The sequence below is a fragment of the Sus scrofa genome, chromosome 15, assembly GCF_054392235.1.
Source record: "Sus scrofa isolate SSC_HxYL_T2T_F1_AM1 chromosome 15, Sscrofa_HxYL_maternal_Yorkshire_Landrace_v2.0, whole genome shotgun sequence".
NCBI lineage: Eukaryota > Metazoa > Chordata > Mammalia > Artiodactyla > Suidae > Sus > Sus scrofa.
In genome coordinates, this window is record NC_139397.1 from 27,630,206 (window position 1) to 27,643,970 (window position 13,765).

Below are 13,765 nucleotides of genomic sequence, written 5' to 3' on the forward strand. Positions count from 1 at the left end.
ATTTTCATTTAAAGTAATTATTGATAGGTATGTAGGGATATAAATATTTCCACTTTGTTAACTGTTTTGAAGTTGTTTTGTAGTTCATTTTTGCTCCTTTCTTCTTCTTTTGCTCTCTTCTCTTGTGATTTTATGACTATATTTAGTGTTATGTTTGGATTCCTTTCTCTCTTTTTTGGTGTATCTATTATAGGTTTTTGGTATAAGGTATAGATAGAAAACCACAAACAAGTTGACGTATTGATCTCTTCAATTTTTTTTTTCTGGGATATTTACTTTAATTTTCTTTTCTTTTTTTTTGAGTTTTGTTTTGTTTGGAATTTCCTTTTTTAATTTTATTTATTTTTTCCACTGTACAGCATGGGGACCTAGTTACATTTACATGTATACATTTTTTTTCCTCCCTTTGTTCTGTTGCGATATAAGTATCTAGACACAGTTCTCAATGCTACACAGCAGGGTCTCATTGTAAATCCATTCCAAGAGCAATAGTTTGCATCTGTTAACCCCACACTCCCAATCCCGCCCACTCCCTCCCTCTCCTCCCAGGCACCCACAAGTCTGTTCTCCAAGTCCACGATTTTCTTTTCTGTGGAAAGGTTCCTTTGTGTCCTATATTAGATTCCATTTGTAAGTGATATCATATGGTATTTTTCTTTCTCTTTCTGACTTACTTCACTCAGGATGAGAGTCTCTAGTTCCATCCATGTTGCTGTAAATGGCATTATATTGTTCTTTTTATGGCTGAGTAGTATTCCATTGTGTATATATACCACATCTTCCTAATCCAATCCTCTGTCAATGGACATTTGTGTTGTTTCCATGTCTTGGCTATTGTGAATAGAGTTGCAATGAACATGTGGGTGCATGTGTCTTTTTTAAGGAAAGTTTTGTCTGGATATATGCCCAAGAGTGGGATTGCTGGGTCATTTGGTAGTTCTATGTATAGATTTCTAAGGTGTCTCCAAACTGTTCTCCATAGTGGCTGTACCAGCTTACATTCCCACCAACAGTGAAGGAGGGTTCCCTTTTCTCCACAACCCTCCAGCACCTGTTATTTGTGGACTTCTTAATGATGGCCATTCTGACTGGTGTGAGGTGATATCTCATGGTAATTTTGATTTGCATTTCTCTAATAATCAGGGATGCTGAGCATTTTTTCATGTGCTTGTTGGCCATCTGTGTATCTTCCTTGGAGAACAGTCTATTCAGGTCTTTTGTCCATTTTTCAATTGGGTTATTGGCTTTTTTGGTGTTGAGTTGTGTAAGTTGCTTGTATATTCTAGAGCTTAAGCCCTTATCCATTGCATCATTTGAAACTATTTTCTCTGTAAGTTGTCTTTTTGGTTTCTTTTTGGTTTTCTTTGCTGTGCAAAAGCTTGTCAGTTTGATTAGGTCCCATTGGTTTATTTTTGCTCTTATTTCTATTGCCTAGGGAGACTGACCTGAGAAACTATTTATGAGGTTGATGTCAGAGAAAGTTTTGCCTATGTTCTCCTCCAGGAATTTGCTTGTGTCTTGTCTTATATTTATGTCTTTACGCCATTTTGAGTTTATGTTCATGCATGGTGTGAGGGTGTGTTCTAATTTCATTGCTTTGCATGCAGCTGTCCAGGTTTCCCAGCAATGCTTTCTGAATACACTTTCTTTTACCAATATTTGCCTCCTTTGTCAAAGATTAATTGACCATAAGTGTCAGGGTTTATTTGTCAAAGATTAATTGACCATAGGTGTCAGGGTTTATTTCTGGGTTCTCTATTCTGTTCCATTGGTCTGTCTGTCTGTTTTGGTACCAGTACCATACTGTTTTCATGACTGTGGCTTTGTAATATTGCTTGAAGTCTAGTCAGTTATGCCCCCTGCTTGGTTTTTATTTCTCAGGATTGCTTTGGCAATTCTGGGTCTTTTGTTGTTCCCTATAAATTTTTGGATTGTTTGTTCTAGTTCTGGGAAAAAATGTCATGGTTAATTGGATAGGGATTGTGTTGAATCCATAGATTGCTTTGCGTAGTATGGCCATTTTTATAATATTGCTTTTTCCAATCCATGAACATGGAATATCTTTCCATTTCTTTACATCTTCTTTAATTTCTTTGATTAAAGTTTTATAGTTCTTGGCATGTAAGTCCTTTACCTCCTTGGTCAGATGTATTCCCAGGTATGTGATTTTTTTGGGGTGCAATTTTAAAAGGTATTCTATTTCTGTATTCCTTTTCTAATATGTCATTGTTGGTATACTGAAATGCAACTGATTTCTGAATGTTAATCTTATATCGTACTAATTTGCTGAATTTTTTGATTTTTCAAAGAGTTTTGTTGTTCAGTCCTTATGGTTTTCTATGTATATTATCGTGTCGTCTGCATACAGTGACGGTTTTCTCTCTTCTCTTCCTATTTGGATGCCTTTTATTTCTTTTGTTTGTCTAATTGCTGTGGCTAGGACTTCCAACACTATGTTGAATAGCAGTGGTAAGATTGTGCATCCCTGCCTTGTTCAAGATTTGAGTGAGAAGGCTGTCAATTTTTCTCCATTGAGTATTATATTTGCTGTGGGTTTGTCATAAATGGCTTTGACTATGTTCAGGAATGTTCCTGCTATACCCACTTTGGTGAGGGTCTTGATCATGAATGGATGTTAGACTTTGTCAAATGCTTTTTCTGCATCTATTGAGATGATCATATGATTTTTTACTTTTCCTTTGTTAATGTGGTATATGACGTTGATTGATTTGCGTATGTTGAATCATCCTTGTGAACCTGGGATGAACCCAACCTGGTCATGGTGTATAATTTTTTTGATATGTTGTTGGATTCGGTTGGCTAAGATTTTGTTGAGAATTTTTGCATCTGTATTCATCAATGATATTGGGCGATAGTTTTCTTTTTTGGTGGTATCTATGTCTGGTTTTGGAATGAGGGTGATGGTGGCCTCCTAGAATGTCTTTGGGAGTGTTCCTTCTTCTTAAACCTTTTGAAAAATTTTAAGGAGGATGGGCACCAGATCCTCTTTGTATGTTTGGTAGAATTCGCCTGTGAAGCTATCTGGTCCTGAACTTTTATTTGTAGAGTGTGTTTTTATGACATATTCAATTTCATTTCTAGTGTTCAGTCTGTTCAGTTGGTCTGTTTCTACTTGATTCAGTTTTGGCAGGCTGTAACATTCTAGAAAGTCATCCATTTATTCCAGATTGCCAAATTTGTTGGCATATAGTTGTTCATAGTATTCTCTTATGGTTTTTTTGTATTTCTGCAGTATCCATTGTGATTTCTCCTTTTCATTTATAATTTTGTTTATTTGGGTTCTTTCTCTCCTCTTCTTAGTGAGTCTAGCCAGGGGTTTGTCAATTTTGTTCACCTTTTCAAAGAACCATCTCTTGGTTTTATTAATTTTCTCTATTGTTATTCGAATCTCTATTTAATTGATTTCCTCTTTGATCTTTATAATTTCCTTCCTTCTACTGTCTTTAGTTCTTTTTTGTTCTTTTTCTAATTCGTTTAGGTGGAGGATTAAGCTGTCAATTTGGGATCTTTCTTCTTTTTTGAGGAAGGCCTGTATCACTATGAATTTCCCTCTGAGCACTGCTTTTGCTGTATCCCATAGATTTTGAGAGGTTGTGTCTTCATTATCATTTGTCTCAAGGTATTTTTTAATTTCCATCTTGATTTCCTCATTGACCCATTGGTTTTTTAGTAGCATGTTGTTTAGCCTCCATGCAGTAGGTTTTTTCTCATTTCTTTTTCTGTGGTTGATTTCTAGTTTCATGCCATTGTGGTCAGAGAAGATACTTGAAATGATTTCTATGCTCCTAAATTTGTTGAGGTTATCTTTGCACCCTAATATGTGATCAATTCTTGAGAATGTTCCATGTGCACTTGAGAAGAATGCGTATTCTGATTTTATTGGATGTAGTGTCCTGAAGATGTCAATTAAGTCTAACTTTTCTATTGTTTCCTTTAGGATCTCTCTTGTTTTATTGAATTTCCTCTAGAGGATCTGTCCATTGATGTGAGTGGGGTGTTAAAGTCTCCTACTATGATTGTATTCCCATCAATTTCTCCCTTTATGTCTGTTAATATTTGTTGTATGTATCTGAGTGCTCCTATATTTGGGGCATATATGTTGATGATAGAAATATCTTCTTGAATAGATTCTATAATCATTAAATAGTGTCCTTCTTTGTCTGTCTTTATGTCTTTTGTTTTAAAGTCTATTTTGTCTGGTATGAGTATTGCAACTCCTGCTTTCCTGTCATGTCCATTGGCATGAAATATTTTTTCCCACCCCCTCACTTTCAATGTATATGTGTCCTTTGTCCTAAGGTTGTAGGCAGCAGATTGAAAGTTTTTGCTTTTTTATCCACTTAGCCACTCTGTGTCTTTTGATTGGAGCATTCGGCCCATTGACATTTAAGGTGATAATTGATAGATGATTGTTTATTGTATTGCTGTATTCTTTTAGCTTTTGTTTGTTGGAAAAAATTTTTATTTCCCCTTCTAGTTTAAATGATATTCTTTCTGGATAGAGTATTCTAGGTTGCATATTTTTTCCTTTCAGTGCTTTAAATATCTCTTGCCATTCCCTCCTGGCCTGTAGTGTTTCTGTAGAGAAATCAGCTGATATCCTATGGGGGTTCTCTTATAGGTAACATTTTCTTTTCTCTTGCTGCCTTTAGCATCCTGTCTTTATCATTAACTTTTGCCATTTTTATTATAATGTGTCTTGTTGTGGGTTTATTTGGGTTCAACTTTTTTGGGGCTCTGTGTCCTTCCTATATCTTGAAATAAGTATCCTTTAGATTTGGGAAGTTTCCAACAATCATTTCTTCAAATATGTTTTCAATCTCCTTATATTTTTCTACTCCTTCTGGAATTCCTTTTATTCATAGATTGGCCCACTTCATATTATCCCACAGGTCTCTTGTATTGCATTCATGTTTTTTTCATTGGTTTTCTGTCTGCTGACCTGATTGGGTGATTTCCATTATTCTATCTTCCACATCACTAATTTGTTCTTCTGCATTATTCATTCTGGTTTTTACTGCCCTTAGCTCAGTTTGTACCTCTGCAGATGAACTTTCTAGTTTTTCTTGGCTCTTCCTTATATTTTCTAGTTCCTTTCTGAGGGTGTCTGCATACTGTTCATATCTTCTCTTAATTCCTTCAGTATTTTCACTATTTCCCTTTTGAACTCCAAGTCTGTCAGACTGCAGAGTTCTGTTTCATTGTTGACTGCTTTAGGTGAGTTCTTCTGGTGGTTTAACTTGGGGTGACTTCTGAGCTTCTTCATCTTGCTTGTTATTTTCTTTTTCTTGGTGGATTTTTACTCCCTAAGGCCAGGCAGGATTTGCCTTGGCACTGCTGTGGAATGTTTCCTAGGGCTGGCGGTGTTGGTCAGTCTTCTTTGAGGCAGCATGGCTTTTCCTGAGGGTGGGCTGGGCTGACAGGGTCTCTCTGAAGCACAGGAAGACTTCCTGAAGGCAGACATGGCTGGTAAGTCCACACCACGATGGAAGCAGATTTCACGTGGCTGGGCAGATCTTGCTCTGGTGTTTCTGGGATGTGGGGGTCTTCCAGGGTGCTGGTGGTGCTGGACAGCTGCTTCACGGGGATGCAGTATCCCCCAAGGGTGGGAGCGGCTAGCCGGGCCACTGAGAAACCATGGGGCTCTTCCCAGGGCAGCCAGAACTGACAGGACCACCTGCAATCAAAGCAGATTTTGCATGGCTGGGCCACACTTGCTCTGGCTTTTCTGGGCTGTGGGGGTTGTTCCAGGGGGCTGGCAGTGCTGGGCAGCTTCTTCATGGGAGTGCAGCACCCCTTGAGGGCAGGAGCAGCTAGCCAGGCTGCTGAGAAACCAAGGGGCTCTTCCCCAGGGCAGCCAGAACTGGCAGGACTGCCCCACAATGGAAGAAGATTTTGTATGGCCGGGTAGAGCTTACTCTATTGTTTCTGGGCTGCAGGCCTTTTCCAGGGGACTGGTGGTGCTGGGCACTGCTCTGTGGGGGCATAGCCCCTCCAGAGGGTAGACAGGCCAGGGCAGGGAAAGCCCCTGAGGTGGTAGGCTTCCTGCAAATGGTGAGGCCAGCCCTCTGGGATGGCAAGCAGCCTTAGGTCAGGTGCGTACGTGTGGGGTAGGGGGAGGAGGAATGCACTGGGAAGCACTGCTTTCTGCTAGCTGGTGGGCAAGTGAGCTCGCTGTGGTGCAAGGAGTATTCTGTGGTGGCCCACCCCTCCCCAACACTGGTACCTTGTCTCTTCTGTGGATCCAGGTTCCCTCTGATGTGGCTTTCCACTCCCTAGCCCTTAGTGTATTGCTCCCTCCACCCATGATGCTCTACTTCCTAGTCTCCCAGGCAGTGTCTGCCACACCAACCCAGTGGACCACTTCCTAGTCCCCCAGGCAGTCTCTGCACTGTCCACCCCAGCCCGCTCCCGGGAATAACCTCCAGATCTGAGGCCTCGGTGCCCAGCCCTACCCAAGCATCTTGGTTTTTGGTGACTGTGCCAGTAGTTCAGATGATCTGTTTGATTCTCACTCTGCTTTTCAGATCTCAGATTTGATCTCTTTGATTTGAACACATGGTAACAATCCTGCATTTTTAGTCCCCTCTTCAATTTGAATGTTTCTGACATCATGTTTTTTATCTTTTTGTTCTGTGAATCCTTTAAATAATTATTTTGGATATTGATAATTTTACTGCTTTTGTCTTTTAACCTTCATTCTAGCTTTTAAATAGTTGATCCACTATCTTTACTGTATGTTTGCTTTACAAATGAGGTTTTTTCTTTCATAATTTTCCTATAGCTAGCTGTGGTCTTTTCAGCTTAGAGAAGTCCCTTTAGCATTTCTTATAAAGCCAGGTTTTAGCTTCTGTTTTTCTGTAAAAATTGTGTCTTTTCTCTAAGTGTTAATGACAGCCTTACTGAGTACAGTATTCTTAGTTGTAGATTTCTTCCTTACATCACTTTCAATATATCATGCCACTCCCTTCTGGCCTGCAAAGGTTCTGCCCAAAAGTCAGCTGATAGTTTTACATGAGTTTCCTTGTAGGCAACTAGTTGCTTTTATTTTGCTGCTTTTATGATTCTCTCTTTAGCTTTAATTTTTGTTATTTTAATGTGTCTAGGTTTGGACTTCTTTGCATTCATATTATTGGGACTCTGTACTTCATGTACCTGGATATATGTTTTCTCCAACAGTTTAGGAAAATTTTCAGTTATTATTTCTTTAAGTGTGTTCTATGCCATCTTCTCTCTCTCTTCTCTTTCTGGGACCCTTATAATGTGAATGTTAGTATGCTTGATGCTGTTCCAGGCAAAGTGGGCCAAAAGATAGAAAGAAAAATATAGTTAAAAAACAACAATTCTCCCTTTGGCAGTACATATACCAAAATTGGAACACATAGAGAAGATTAGCATGGCCTGAGCACAGGCATGGCATGAAAATTGGTGAAGTATTACCTATTAAAAAAAAAGTGGTGGTCCAGGAGTTGGAGGAGGAGAGAAGTGGGAAGTTATTATTAAATTGGTATAGATTTTCAGTTTTGCAGGATGGAAAGAGTTCCAGAGATAGTTGGTGGTGATGGTTGCACAACAATATGAATGTATTTATATCACTGAACTGTACTTATAAAAATGGTTAAAATGATGTTTTGTTACATATATTTTACAATAAAATAATATCAATACCAACAATTTTAAAAAGAAACATATATAGGTAAACAAATACATATATATATATGTACATAATACACACATAAATGTATACGCTACTTGGCATTTCACATGAAGAACTTATTCTAACACCCACAACAAAGATCAAATCTGAACTGCTAATATGGCTGTTTTGCGGTGAAGGATAATGTTGCTATGCTAGATCTTAAGGTATACTGTGTACTTTTTTACTCTAAGTATGTACCATGAAATATTTTAGACATATTTTTTTTATTATTTATCTGACATTCAAATGTAACTGCATAACCTGTATTTTTATTTGCTAATTCTGACCACCCTACACCCAAGAAACCTCTCCTTAAATCTTTCTATATCACTCTCCAATTTTTTCTTCTATAAAAGTGTATGATAGGTTACAAGAGATGCAAAACTCATTCTCTGGATTTCTCAGTGCACTTTAGTTGAGCATTGTTGGAGATTTTCCAATCTATTCTGTGCTGGTACATCAGCCAAAGGATAATTTAGCAACTTGTCACATTAATTACTGGCAGCAGACATTTTGCAGAGGATTGGAGAAGGCAAATGTTTATAATCTGGATATTTTAAGTAAACTGAGCAGTCACATACAGAGACTATTTGAAATAATCATAAGAGCTCTGACACAAAGAATTAGTGTCTAAGTAACAACAGCTCAGTATAAGGATAGCATGGTACACAAAGAATTAAATCATCAGATGTTAGAATGGAAAAAAAGCAATGAGGATTATAGAGCACACAGGAGCAGAGAGTTCTGTATACTAAGAGTTGCTACCATTTCCTTAAGCATAAGAAAATTAAAATTAGTGTAAGTACATTGATCATTTTTAATTTTGCACAGTATGTTAAGATAAATTTACTTCCATTATGAATTATCAGTCATTTCTGATAAATCCTTTTTGTTGTTTCATAAAAAATCTAGTTAAATAATTCCTGTAGGTACTATTACAGGTCTATATCTGGACCTGAACAGAGCAGCCTATACCCTACAGACTGTGGTATTATATGGGATGATTTCAGTTTGTGAAATTGTTTAAGGACCACAGATGCCAAATCGAGGTAATATGCTTAGTATAACTCCCAGAAAGAATCTGACTCCAAGTGGGAATTCCGGTTTTCTTGGAAAGATAACTCTTTGGGGGATTACAAAAATATGGTGACCTTTACACATAGGTAATTGAATATATTTACCAGTTTTAGGGAGATGGTTTTCTAGAAGTGTGATTGCTGAGTTGAAAGGGTAAAAGCATGTGAAATTTTACTTAATATTGCTGAATTCTATTCTACACCTATTGAAATGTATGAATTCCTGTTTTCACATTCTCATAATGTAGCATATGATAAGAGTTTAGGATTTTAGTTGATCTGAAAATTCGGTCAAGTCTACTTTTGCATATTTATGCTTAATTATTTATTTTACCTTTTCCTATTTTAATGGAATTCTTCCCCTCCTTTACATCTTCTTTTATTTACATATATGAAGTTTCTAGTTTTTGAATGTTAGTTTAATATATTGCCATTTTACTAAATTCACTTATTATTTGATATGGTTTTCCTTTGACTCTTAGGACTTTTCCGGATTTTCAATCATAATAGAGATTTTTACTCTTCTATTATAATTCAAATTTTTAAATATTTTATTTTATCTAATTACATTAGCTAATATCTTCAATGTACTGTCACGTAGTAGTGCAAATGATGGGTAAATTTGGCCTGTTGTTTATTTACTGAAATGTCTTTAATATTTCCTTATTAGTAGGTACATATTAAGAAAGGATCCATCATTAACTAATTACTATATGTTATTGTCAAAGATGGGTGTTGCATTTTGTCAAATGTTAACTGTCAAAAATCAAATAATATATTGCTAATATTAAACCACTCTTGCTTGCCTTAAAAAATTTCCACTTAGGAGGTCCTATTGTGCTCAGCTCCAGCATACCCAGCTAGTATCTCTGAGGAGGAGGGTCCAATCCCTGGCCTTGCTCAGTGGGTTAAAGACCTGGCATTACCACAAGCTGCAGTATAGGTTGCGGATGCAGTTCGGATCCTGTGTTGCTGTGGCTGTGGCATAGGCTGGCAGTTGCCATTCAACTCCTAACCTCCTGGGAAACTTCATATACCACAGGTGCAGGCCTAAAAAGACAAAAAAAAAAAAAAAAAGAAAAAAGAAAAAAAAAAAAAAAAGAAAAAGAAATTCCACTTACTAATGGTATAATCTTTGTTTTTTAATATAATTTTATTGAAAAGTACACAATTTTTAAGGCATAGCTCAAGGAATTTTCACAAAGTAAACATTCATGTAATAGCATATAGGTCAAAAAACAAAACATTACAAAACTCCAGAAACTTTGTGGCACTTTCTAGTCACTACCAACCCACAACGTAATAACCATTATCATTCCTTCCAACCATGGATTTGTTTATTATGCCCACATTACTCCCTCTAGTAACCCACTAATGGCCCTGCAATGTTGCTTTCATCTAAGCTGCACTATCCAAAACAGTAGCCATTAGCCAAATGCAGCTATTGAAATTTAAATTAATTAGAATTAAAAATCAAAATAAACTCAGAGAATAAAACTAATGAAAGCAAAATCAAGAATAAATAGTTAAAAAAAACAACAATAACATTGTCAATTAATAAAATGATTGTGAAAAGTTATGAATTATATAAATTACTGGCTAACCAATTCAAAGCAACAAAAGAAAAAAGGGAAAAATAATACAACTACCTCACCATAGAAATGTTCATGGAAAAATTGGGGAGTTCCTGTCGTAGCAAAACAGGAACAAATCCAACTAGGAACCATGAGGTTACAGATTCAATCCCTGGCCTCACTCAGTGGGTTAAGGATCCTGTGTTGCCATGAGCTGCGGTGTGGGTTGCAGATGTGGCTCAGATCTAATGTTGTGGCTGTGGTGTAGGCCAGCGGCAACAGCTCAGATTCAACCCCTAGCCTGGGAATCTCCATATGCTGCGGGTGCGGTCCTAAAAAGACAAAAAAAAAAAAAAAAAAAAAAAAAGAAAAAGAAAAAAAAAGAAATGATTATGGGAAAATATCCGCAAGTATAGAGGAAAATAAAAGAATCATAAGTTCCTACCTCAGTTTTGTTTTGTTTTGTTTTGTTTGCAAATAAGCTTGAATATGTGGGTGAAATAGAGGAGCTCTCTAGTATAATTTAAATTACCCAAAACAATATTATAGATTGGAAATAGAAAATGTAAATCCTTAAAATTTTGTTCAATTTTTTTTAAGGGCTGCACCCATGGCATACAGAAGTTCTCAGGTTAGGGATAGAATCAGAGCAGCAGCTGCCAGTCCACACCACAGCCTCAGCAATGCCAGATCCGAGCCACATATGTAACGTACACCACAGCTCACAGTAACGCCAGATCCTTAACCCACTAAGCAAAGCCAGGGATTTAACCCACGACCACATGGATACTGGTCAGTTTTGCTACTGCTGCACCACCATGGGAACTCCTGCTCAATCTTTATTAAAATTTTAATTGAAACTGTAGGGCAGAAGTCACAAATTTTTTTTTTTTTTTTTTTTTTTTTTTTTTTTTTTTTTTTTTTTTTTTTTTTGGCTGCACCACGCAGCATGCAGAAGTTCCCAGGCCAGGGACTGAACACACACAATAGCAGCCACCCAAGCTGCTTCAGTGATAACGCCAGATCCCTAATCTGCTGAACCAGAAGAAAACTCCCTAGAAGTCACAATTTTATTCAATAAAAAAACTTTAGAAAGGAAAAGAAACAGCTACACCAGTTGCTTTTTACAATGTAAATTCTAGGATAGTCTTTATTTTTTATTATACAGTAAACTAAATCAACAGTTATCAGAGAAAAATGAGTGTGTGTTGGAAAAAGAAAAGGCAGCATTCTACTTACTACATTATATTTCCCTATTTTCTGTATCTTGGCATTATAAGATTGAGTAACATGTCTCAGTTAATTTATTATAAGAGCATCTTGATATTCTGCTTTTTAACTCTAAGTAATTCATTGCCATGACTTTTGTATGTGATCCTTAAATGAGGGGCTGTAATAATCACTGTAAGCCTTGATTTTCCATCTGTTAGAGTAACTTGTTTTTTTTTGAAATTATTGTAGGAAATTTAATTTTATTACCTATAGTGTAGGTGTTATATGGACATATGCTATATGTGTCCATATAGTGTAAGTGTTATATGTACATATGTTATATGTGTCCTCATCCTAATACCCAGAGCCTGTCTTTGTGACCTTAGTTGGGAAAAGGGCTTCTACATGTGTAATTAAATTGAGGTTATCAATAGGCGGATTTTCTGGTGGGCCCTAAATTCAAAGATAAGTGACCTTATTAGAAGCTGTAGAAGCAGAGACTTTTTTTTCCTCCTGCTTTCAGAGAGAGCAAAACCTTGTCAATACCTTGATTTTGGACTTCTGAACTCTAAGATTCTGAGATATTTTTTGTTTTTATTGTTTTATTTTTTGGTTTTGTTTTCTTTTTTGAGCCACTAAATCTGTAGTTGTGTGCTATGGCAGCCCTAGGAAACTAATGCGTCACCTGTTGTAATGTTCATACTAATACTGTAATGACTACTTCAGTATTTGTTAATTCATTTTATTTGTAACTCTCCACTACAGATGTGGTATAAATTTATTTTAAGACAAAGGTTTAAAATACCTTTTCTTGGATTTCTTATTAGAGGTCTATTTGAGAAAAATAAATTAGTCATTCTAGCAGGTTCGTTTTACACACACATGCAAAGCTTGTATTTTTGACAACTGAATTAAATTTTAAAATTTTAAAAGAAGAGCAACCATTGAAGAAATGTGTCCATACCCTGTGCCTTTTGCCATAAAGTTAGGTTCAGAAAAGTTTACATTTAAAATTTTTAGACCTTCAGGTAAGACTAATTCCACACTTGAATTACATTGATAGTAAAATTTGGTGGAGATAAATATTTTTAAGTATTATAATAGCTCAACATTAAAGTAATAATAGTAGAAAGGATAATGATGTACAAATATATATATTTATAAATTCTGATGAAAAATTTAGAGACTATAAAAGTAGGACATGAAGAGTCCTTGCCCAAATAGTTTTAATAACAGAATATTTCAATGCAGGCAAATACAGGAAAGCATCATTACTAGTTCAAAGGATAAAATAGTGAGTACTTCAGTTGAAACCAAAACTGCATTTATCAAATGTTAATTTCCTACCCTAATTTCAAACCTTCAAAGTAGAAATAAATGGTAATAGTAGCATCATATCTTATAATATGATAGTGGAGTCATTCCCGGTAAAGTCATCACAGTATTCTGGAAATTCTATCCAAAATAATTAGATGATACTAAAAAAATGAGTAGTGCAAATGCTTGAAAGGATTAATGGAAAATTCAGAATATTTAAAGACTATATAGTTCATTACATGTAACATCAAGATAATCACTAATTTATAAAAATGCCAATAGTTTCTATAATATAAATATACATACAGTAAAGGAAAGAGATCATTATTAAAAGCAAAAAAAGTAGTTGAAATGCATTGTTAAAAGATTAGCATTAATTGTACAGTAATTACAGGGAGTTTTCATTCCAGCTCAGTGGTAACGAACTCAACTAGGAAACATGAAGATGCTAGTTCAATTCTTGGCCTTGCTTAGTGGGTTAAGGATATAGCATTGCCGTGAGCTGTGGTGTAGGTTGCAGATGTGGCTTGGATCTGGTGTTGCTGTGGCTGTGGTGTAGGCTGGTGGCTACAGCTCTGATTAGACCCTTAGCTTGAGATCTTCCATATATCACTTGTGCGACCCTAAAAAGCCAAAAAAAAAAAAAAAATACAGGAATTATATATTAAAGAAATACTTCAAAAAAAAAAAAATGAAAAACAGGAGTTCCCATCGTGATGCAGTGGTTAACGAATCTGACTAGGAACCATGAAGTTTCGGGTTCGGTCCCTGCCCTTGCTCAGTGGGTTAACGATCCGGCGTTGCCGTGAGCTGTGGTATAGGTTGCAGATGCGGCTTGGATCCCGCATTGCTGTGGCTCTGGCGTA

The 13,765-nt window shown here is 36.4% G+C and overlaps 1 protein-coding gene and 1 non-coding gene across 10 annotated transcripts in view; both read left to right on the plus strand.

Annotated features, from left to right (window-relative positions):
* LOC106506183 (uncharacterized) overlaps positions 1-13,765 on the plus strand; it is a 777,071-nt gene that overhangs the window by 433,247 nt on the left and 330,059 nt on the right. The window lies entirely within an intron of this gene.
* Positions 7,364-7,469, plus strand: LOC146395762 (U6 spliceosomal RNA). Its single transcript, XR_014830679.1, has one exon. It is a non-coding gene; the product is annotated as a U6 spliceosomal RNA (small nuclear RNA).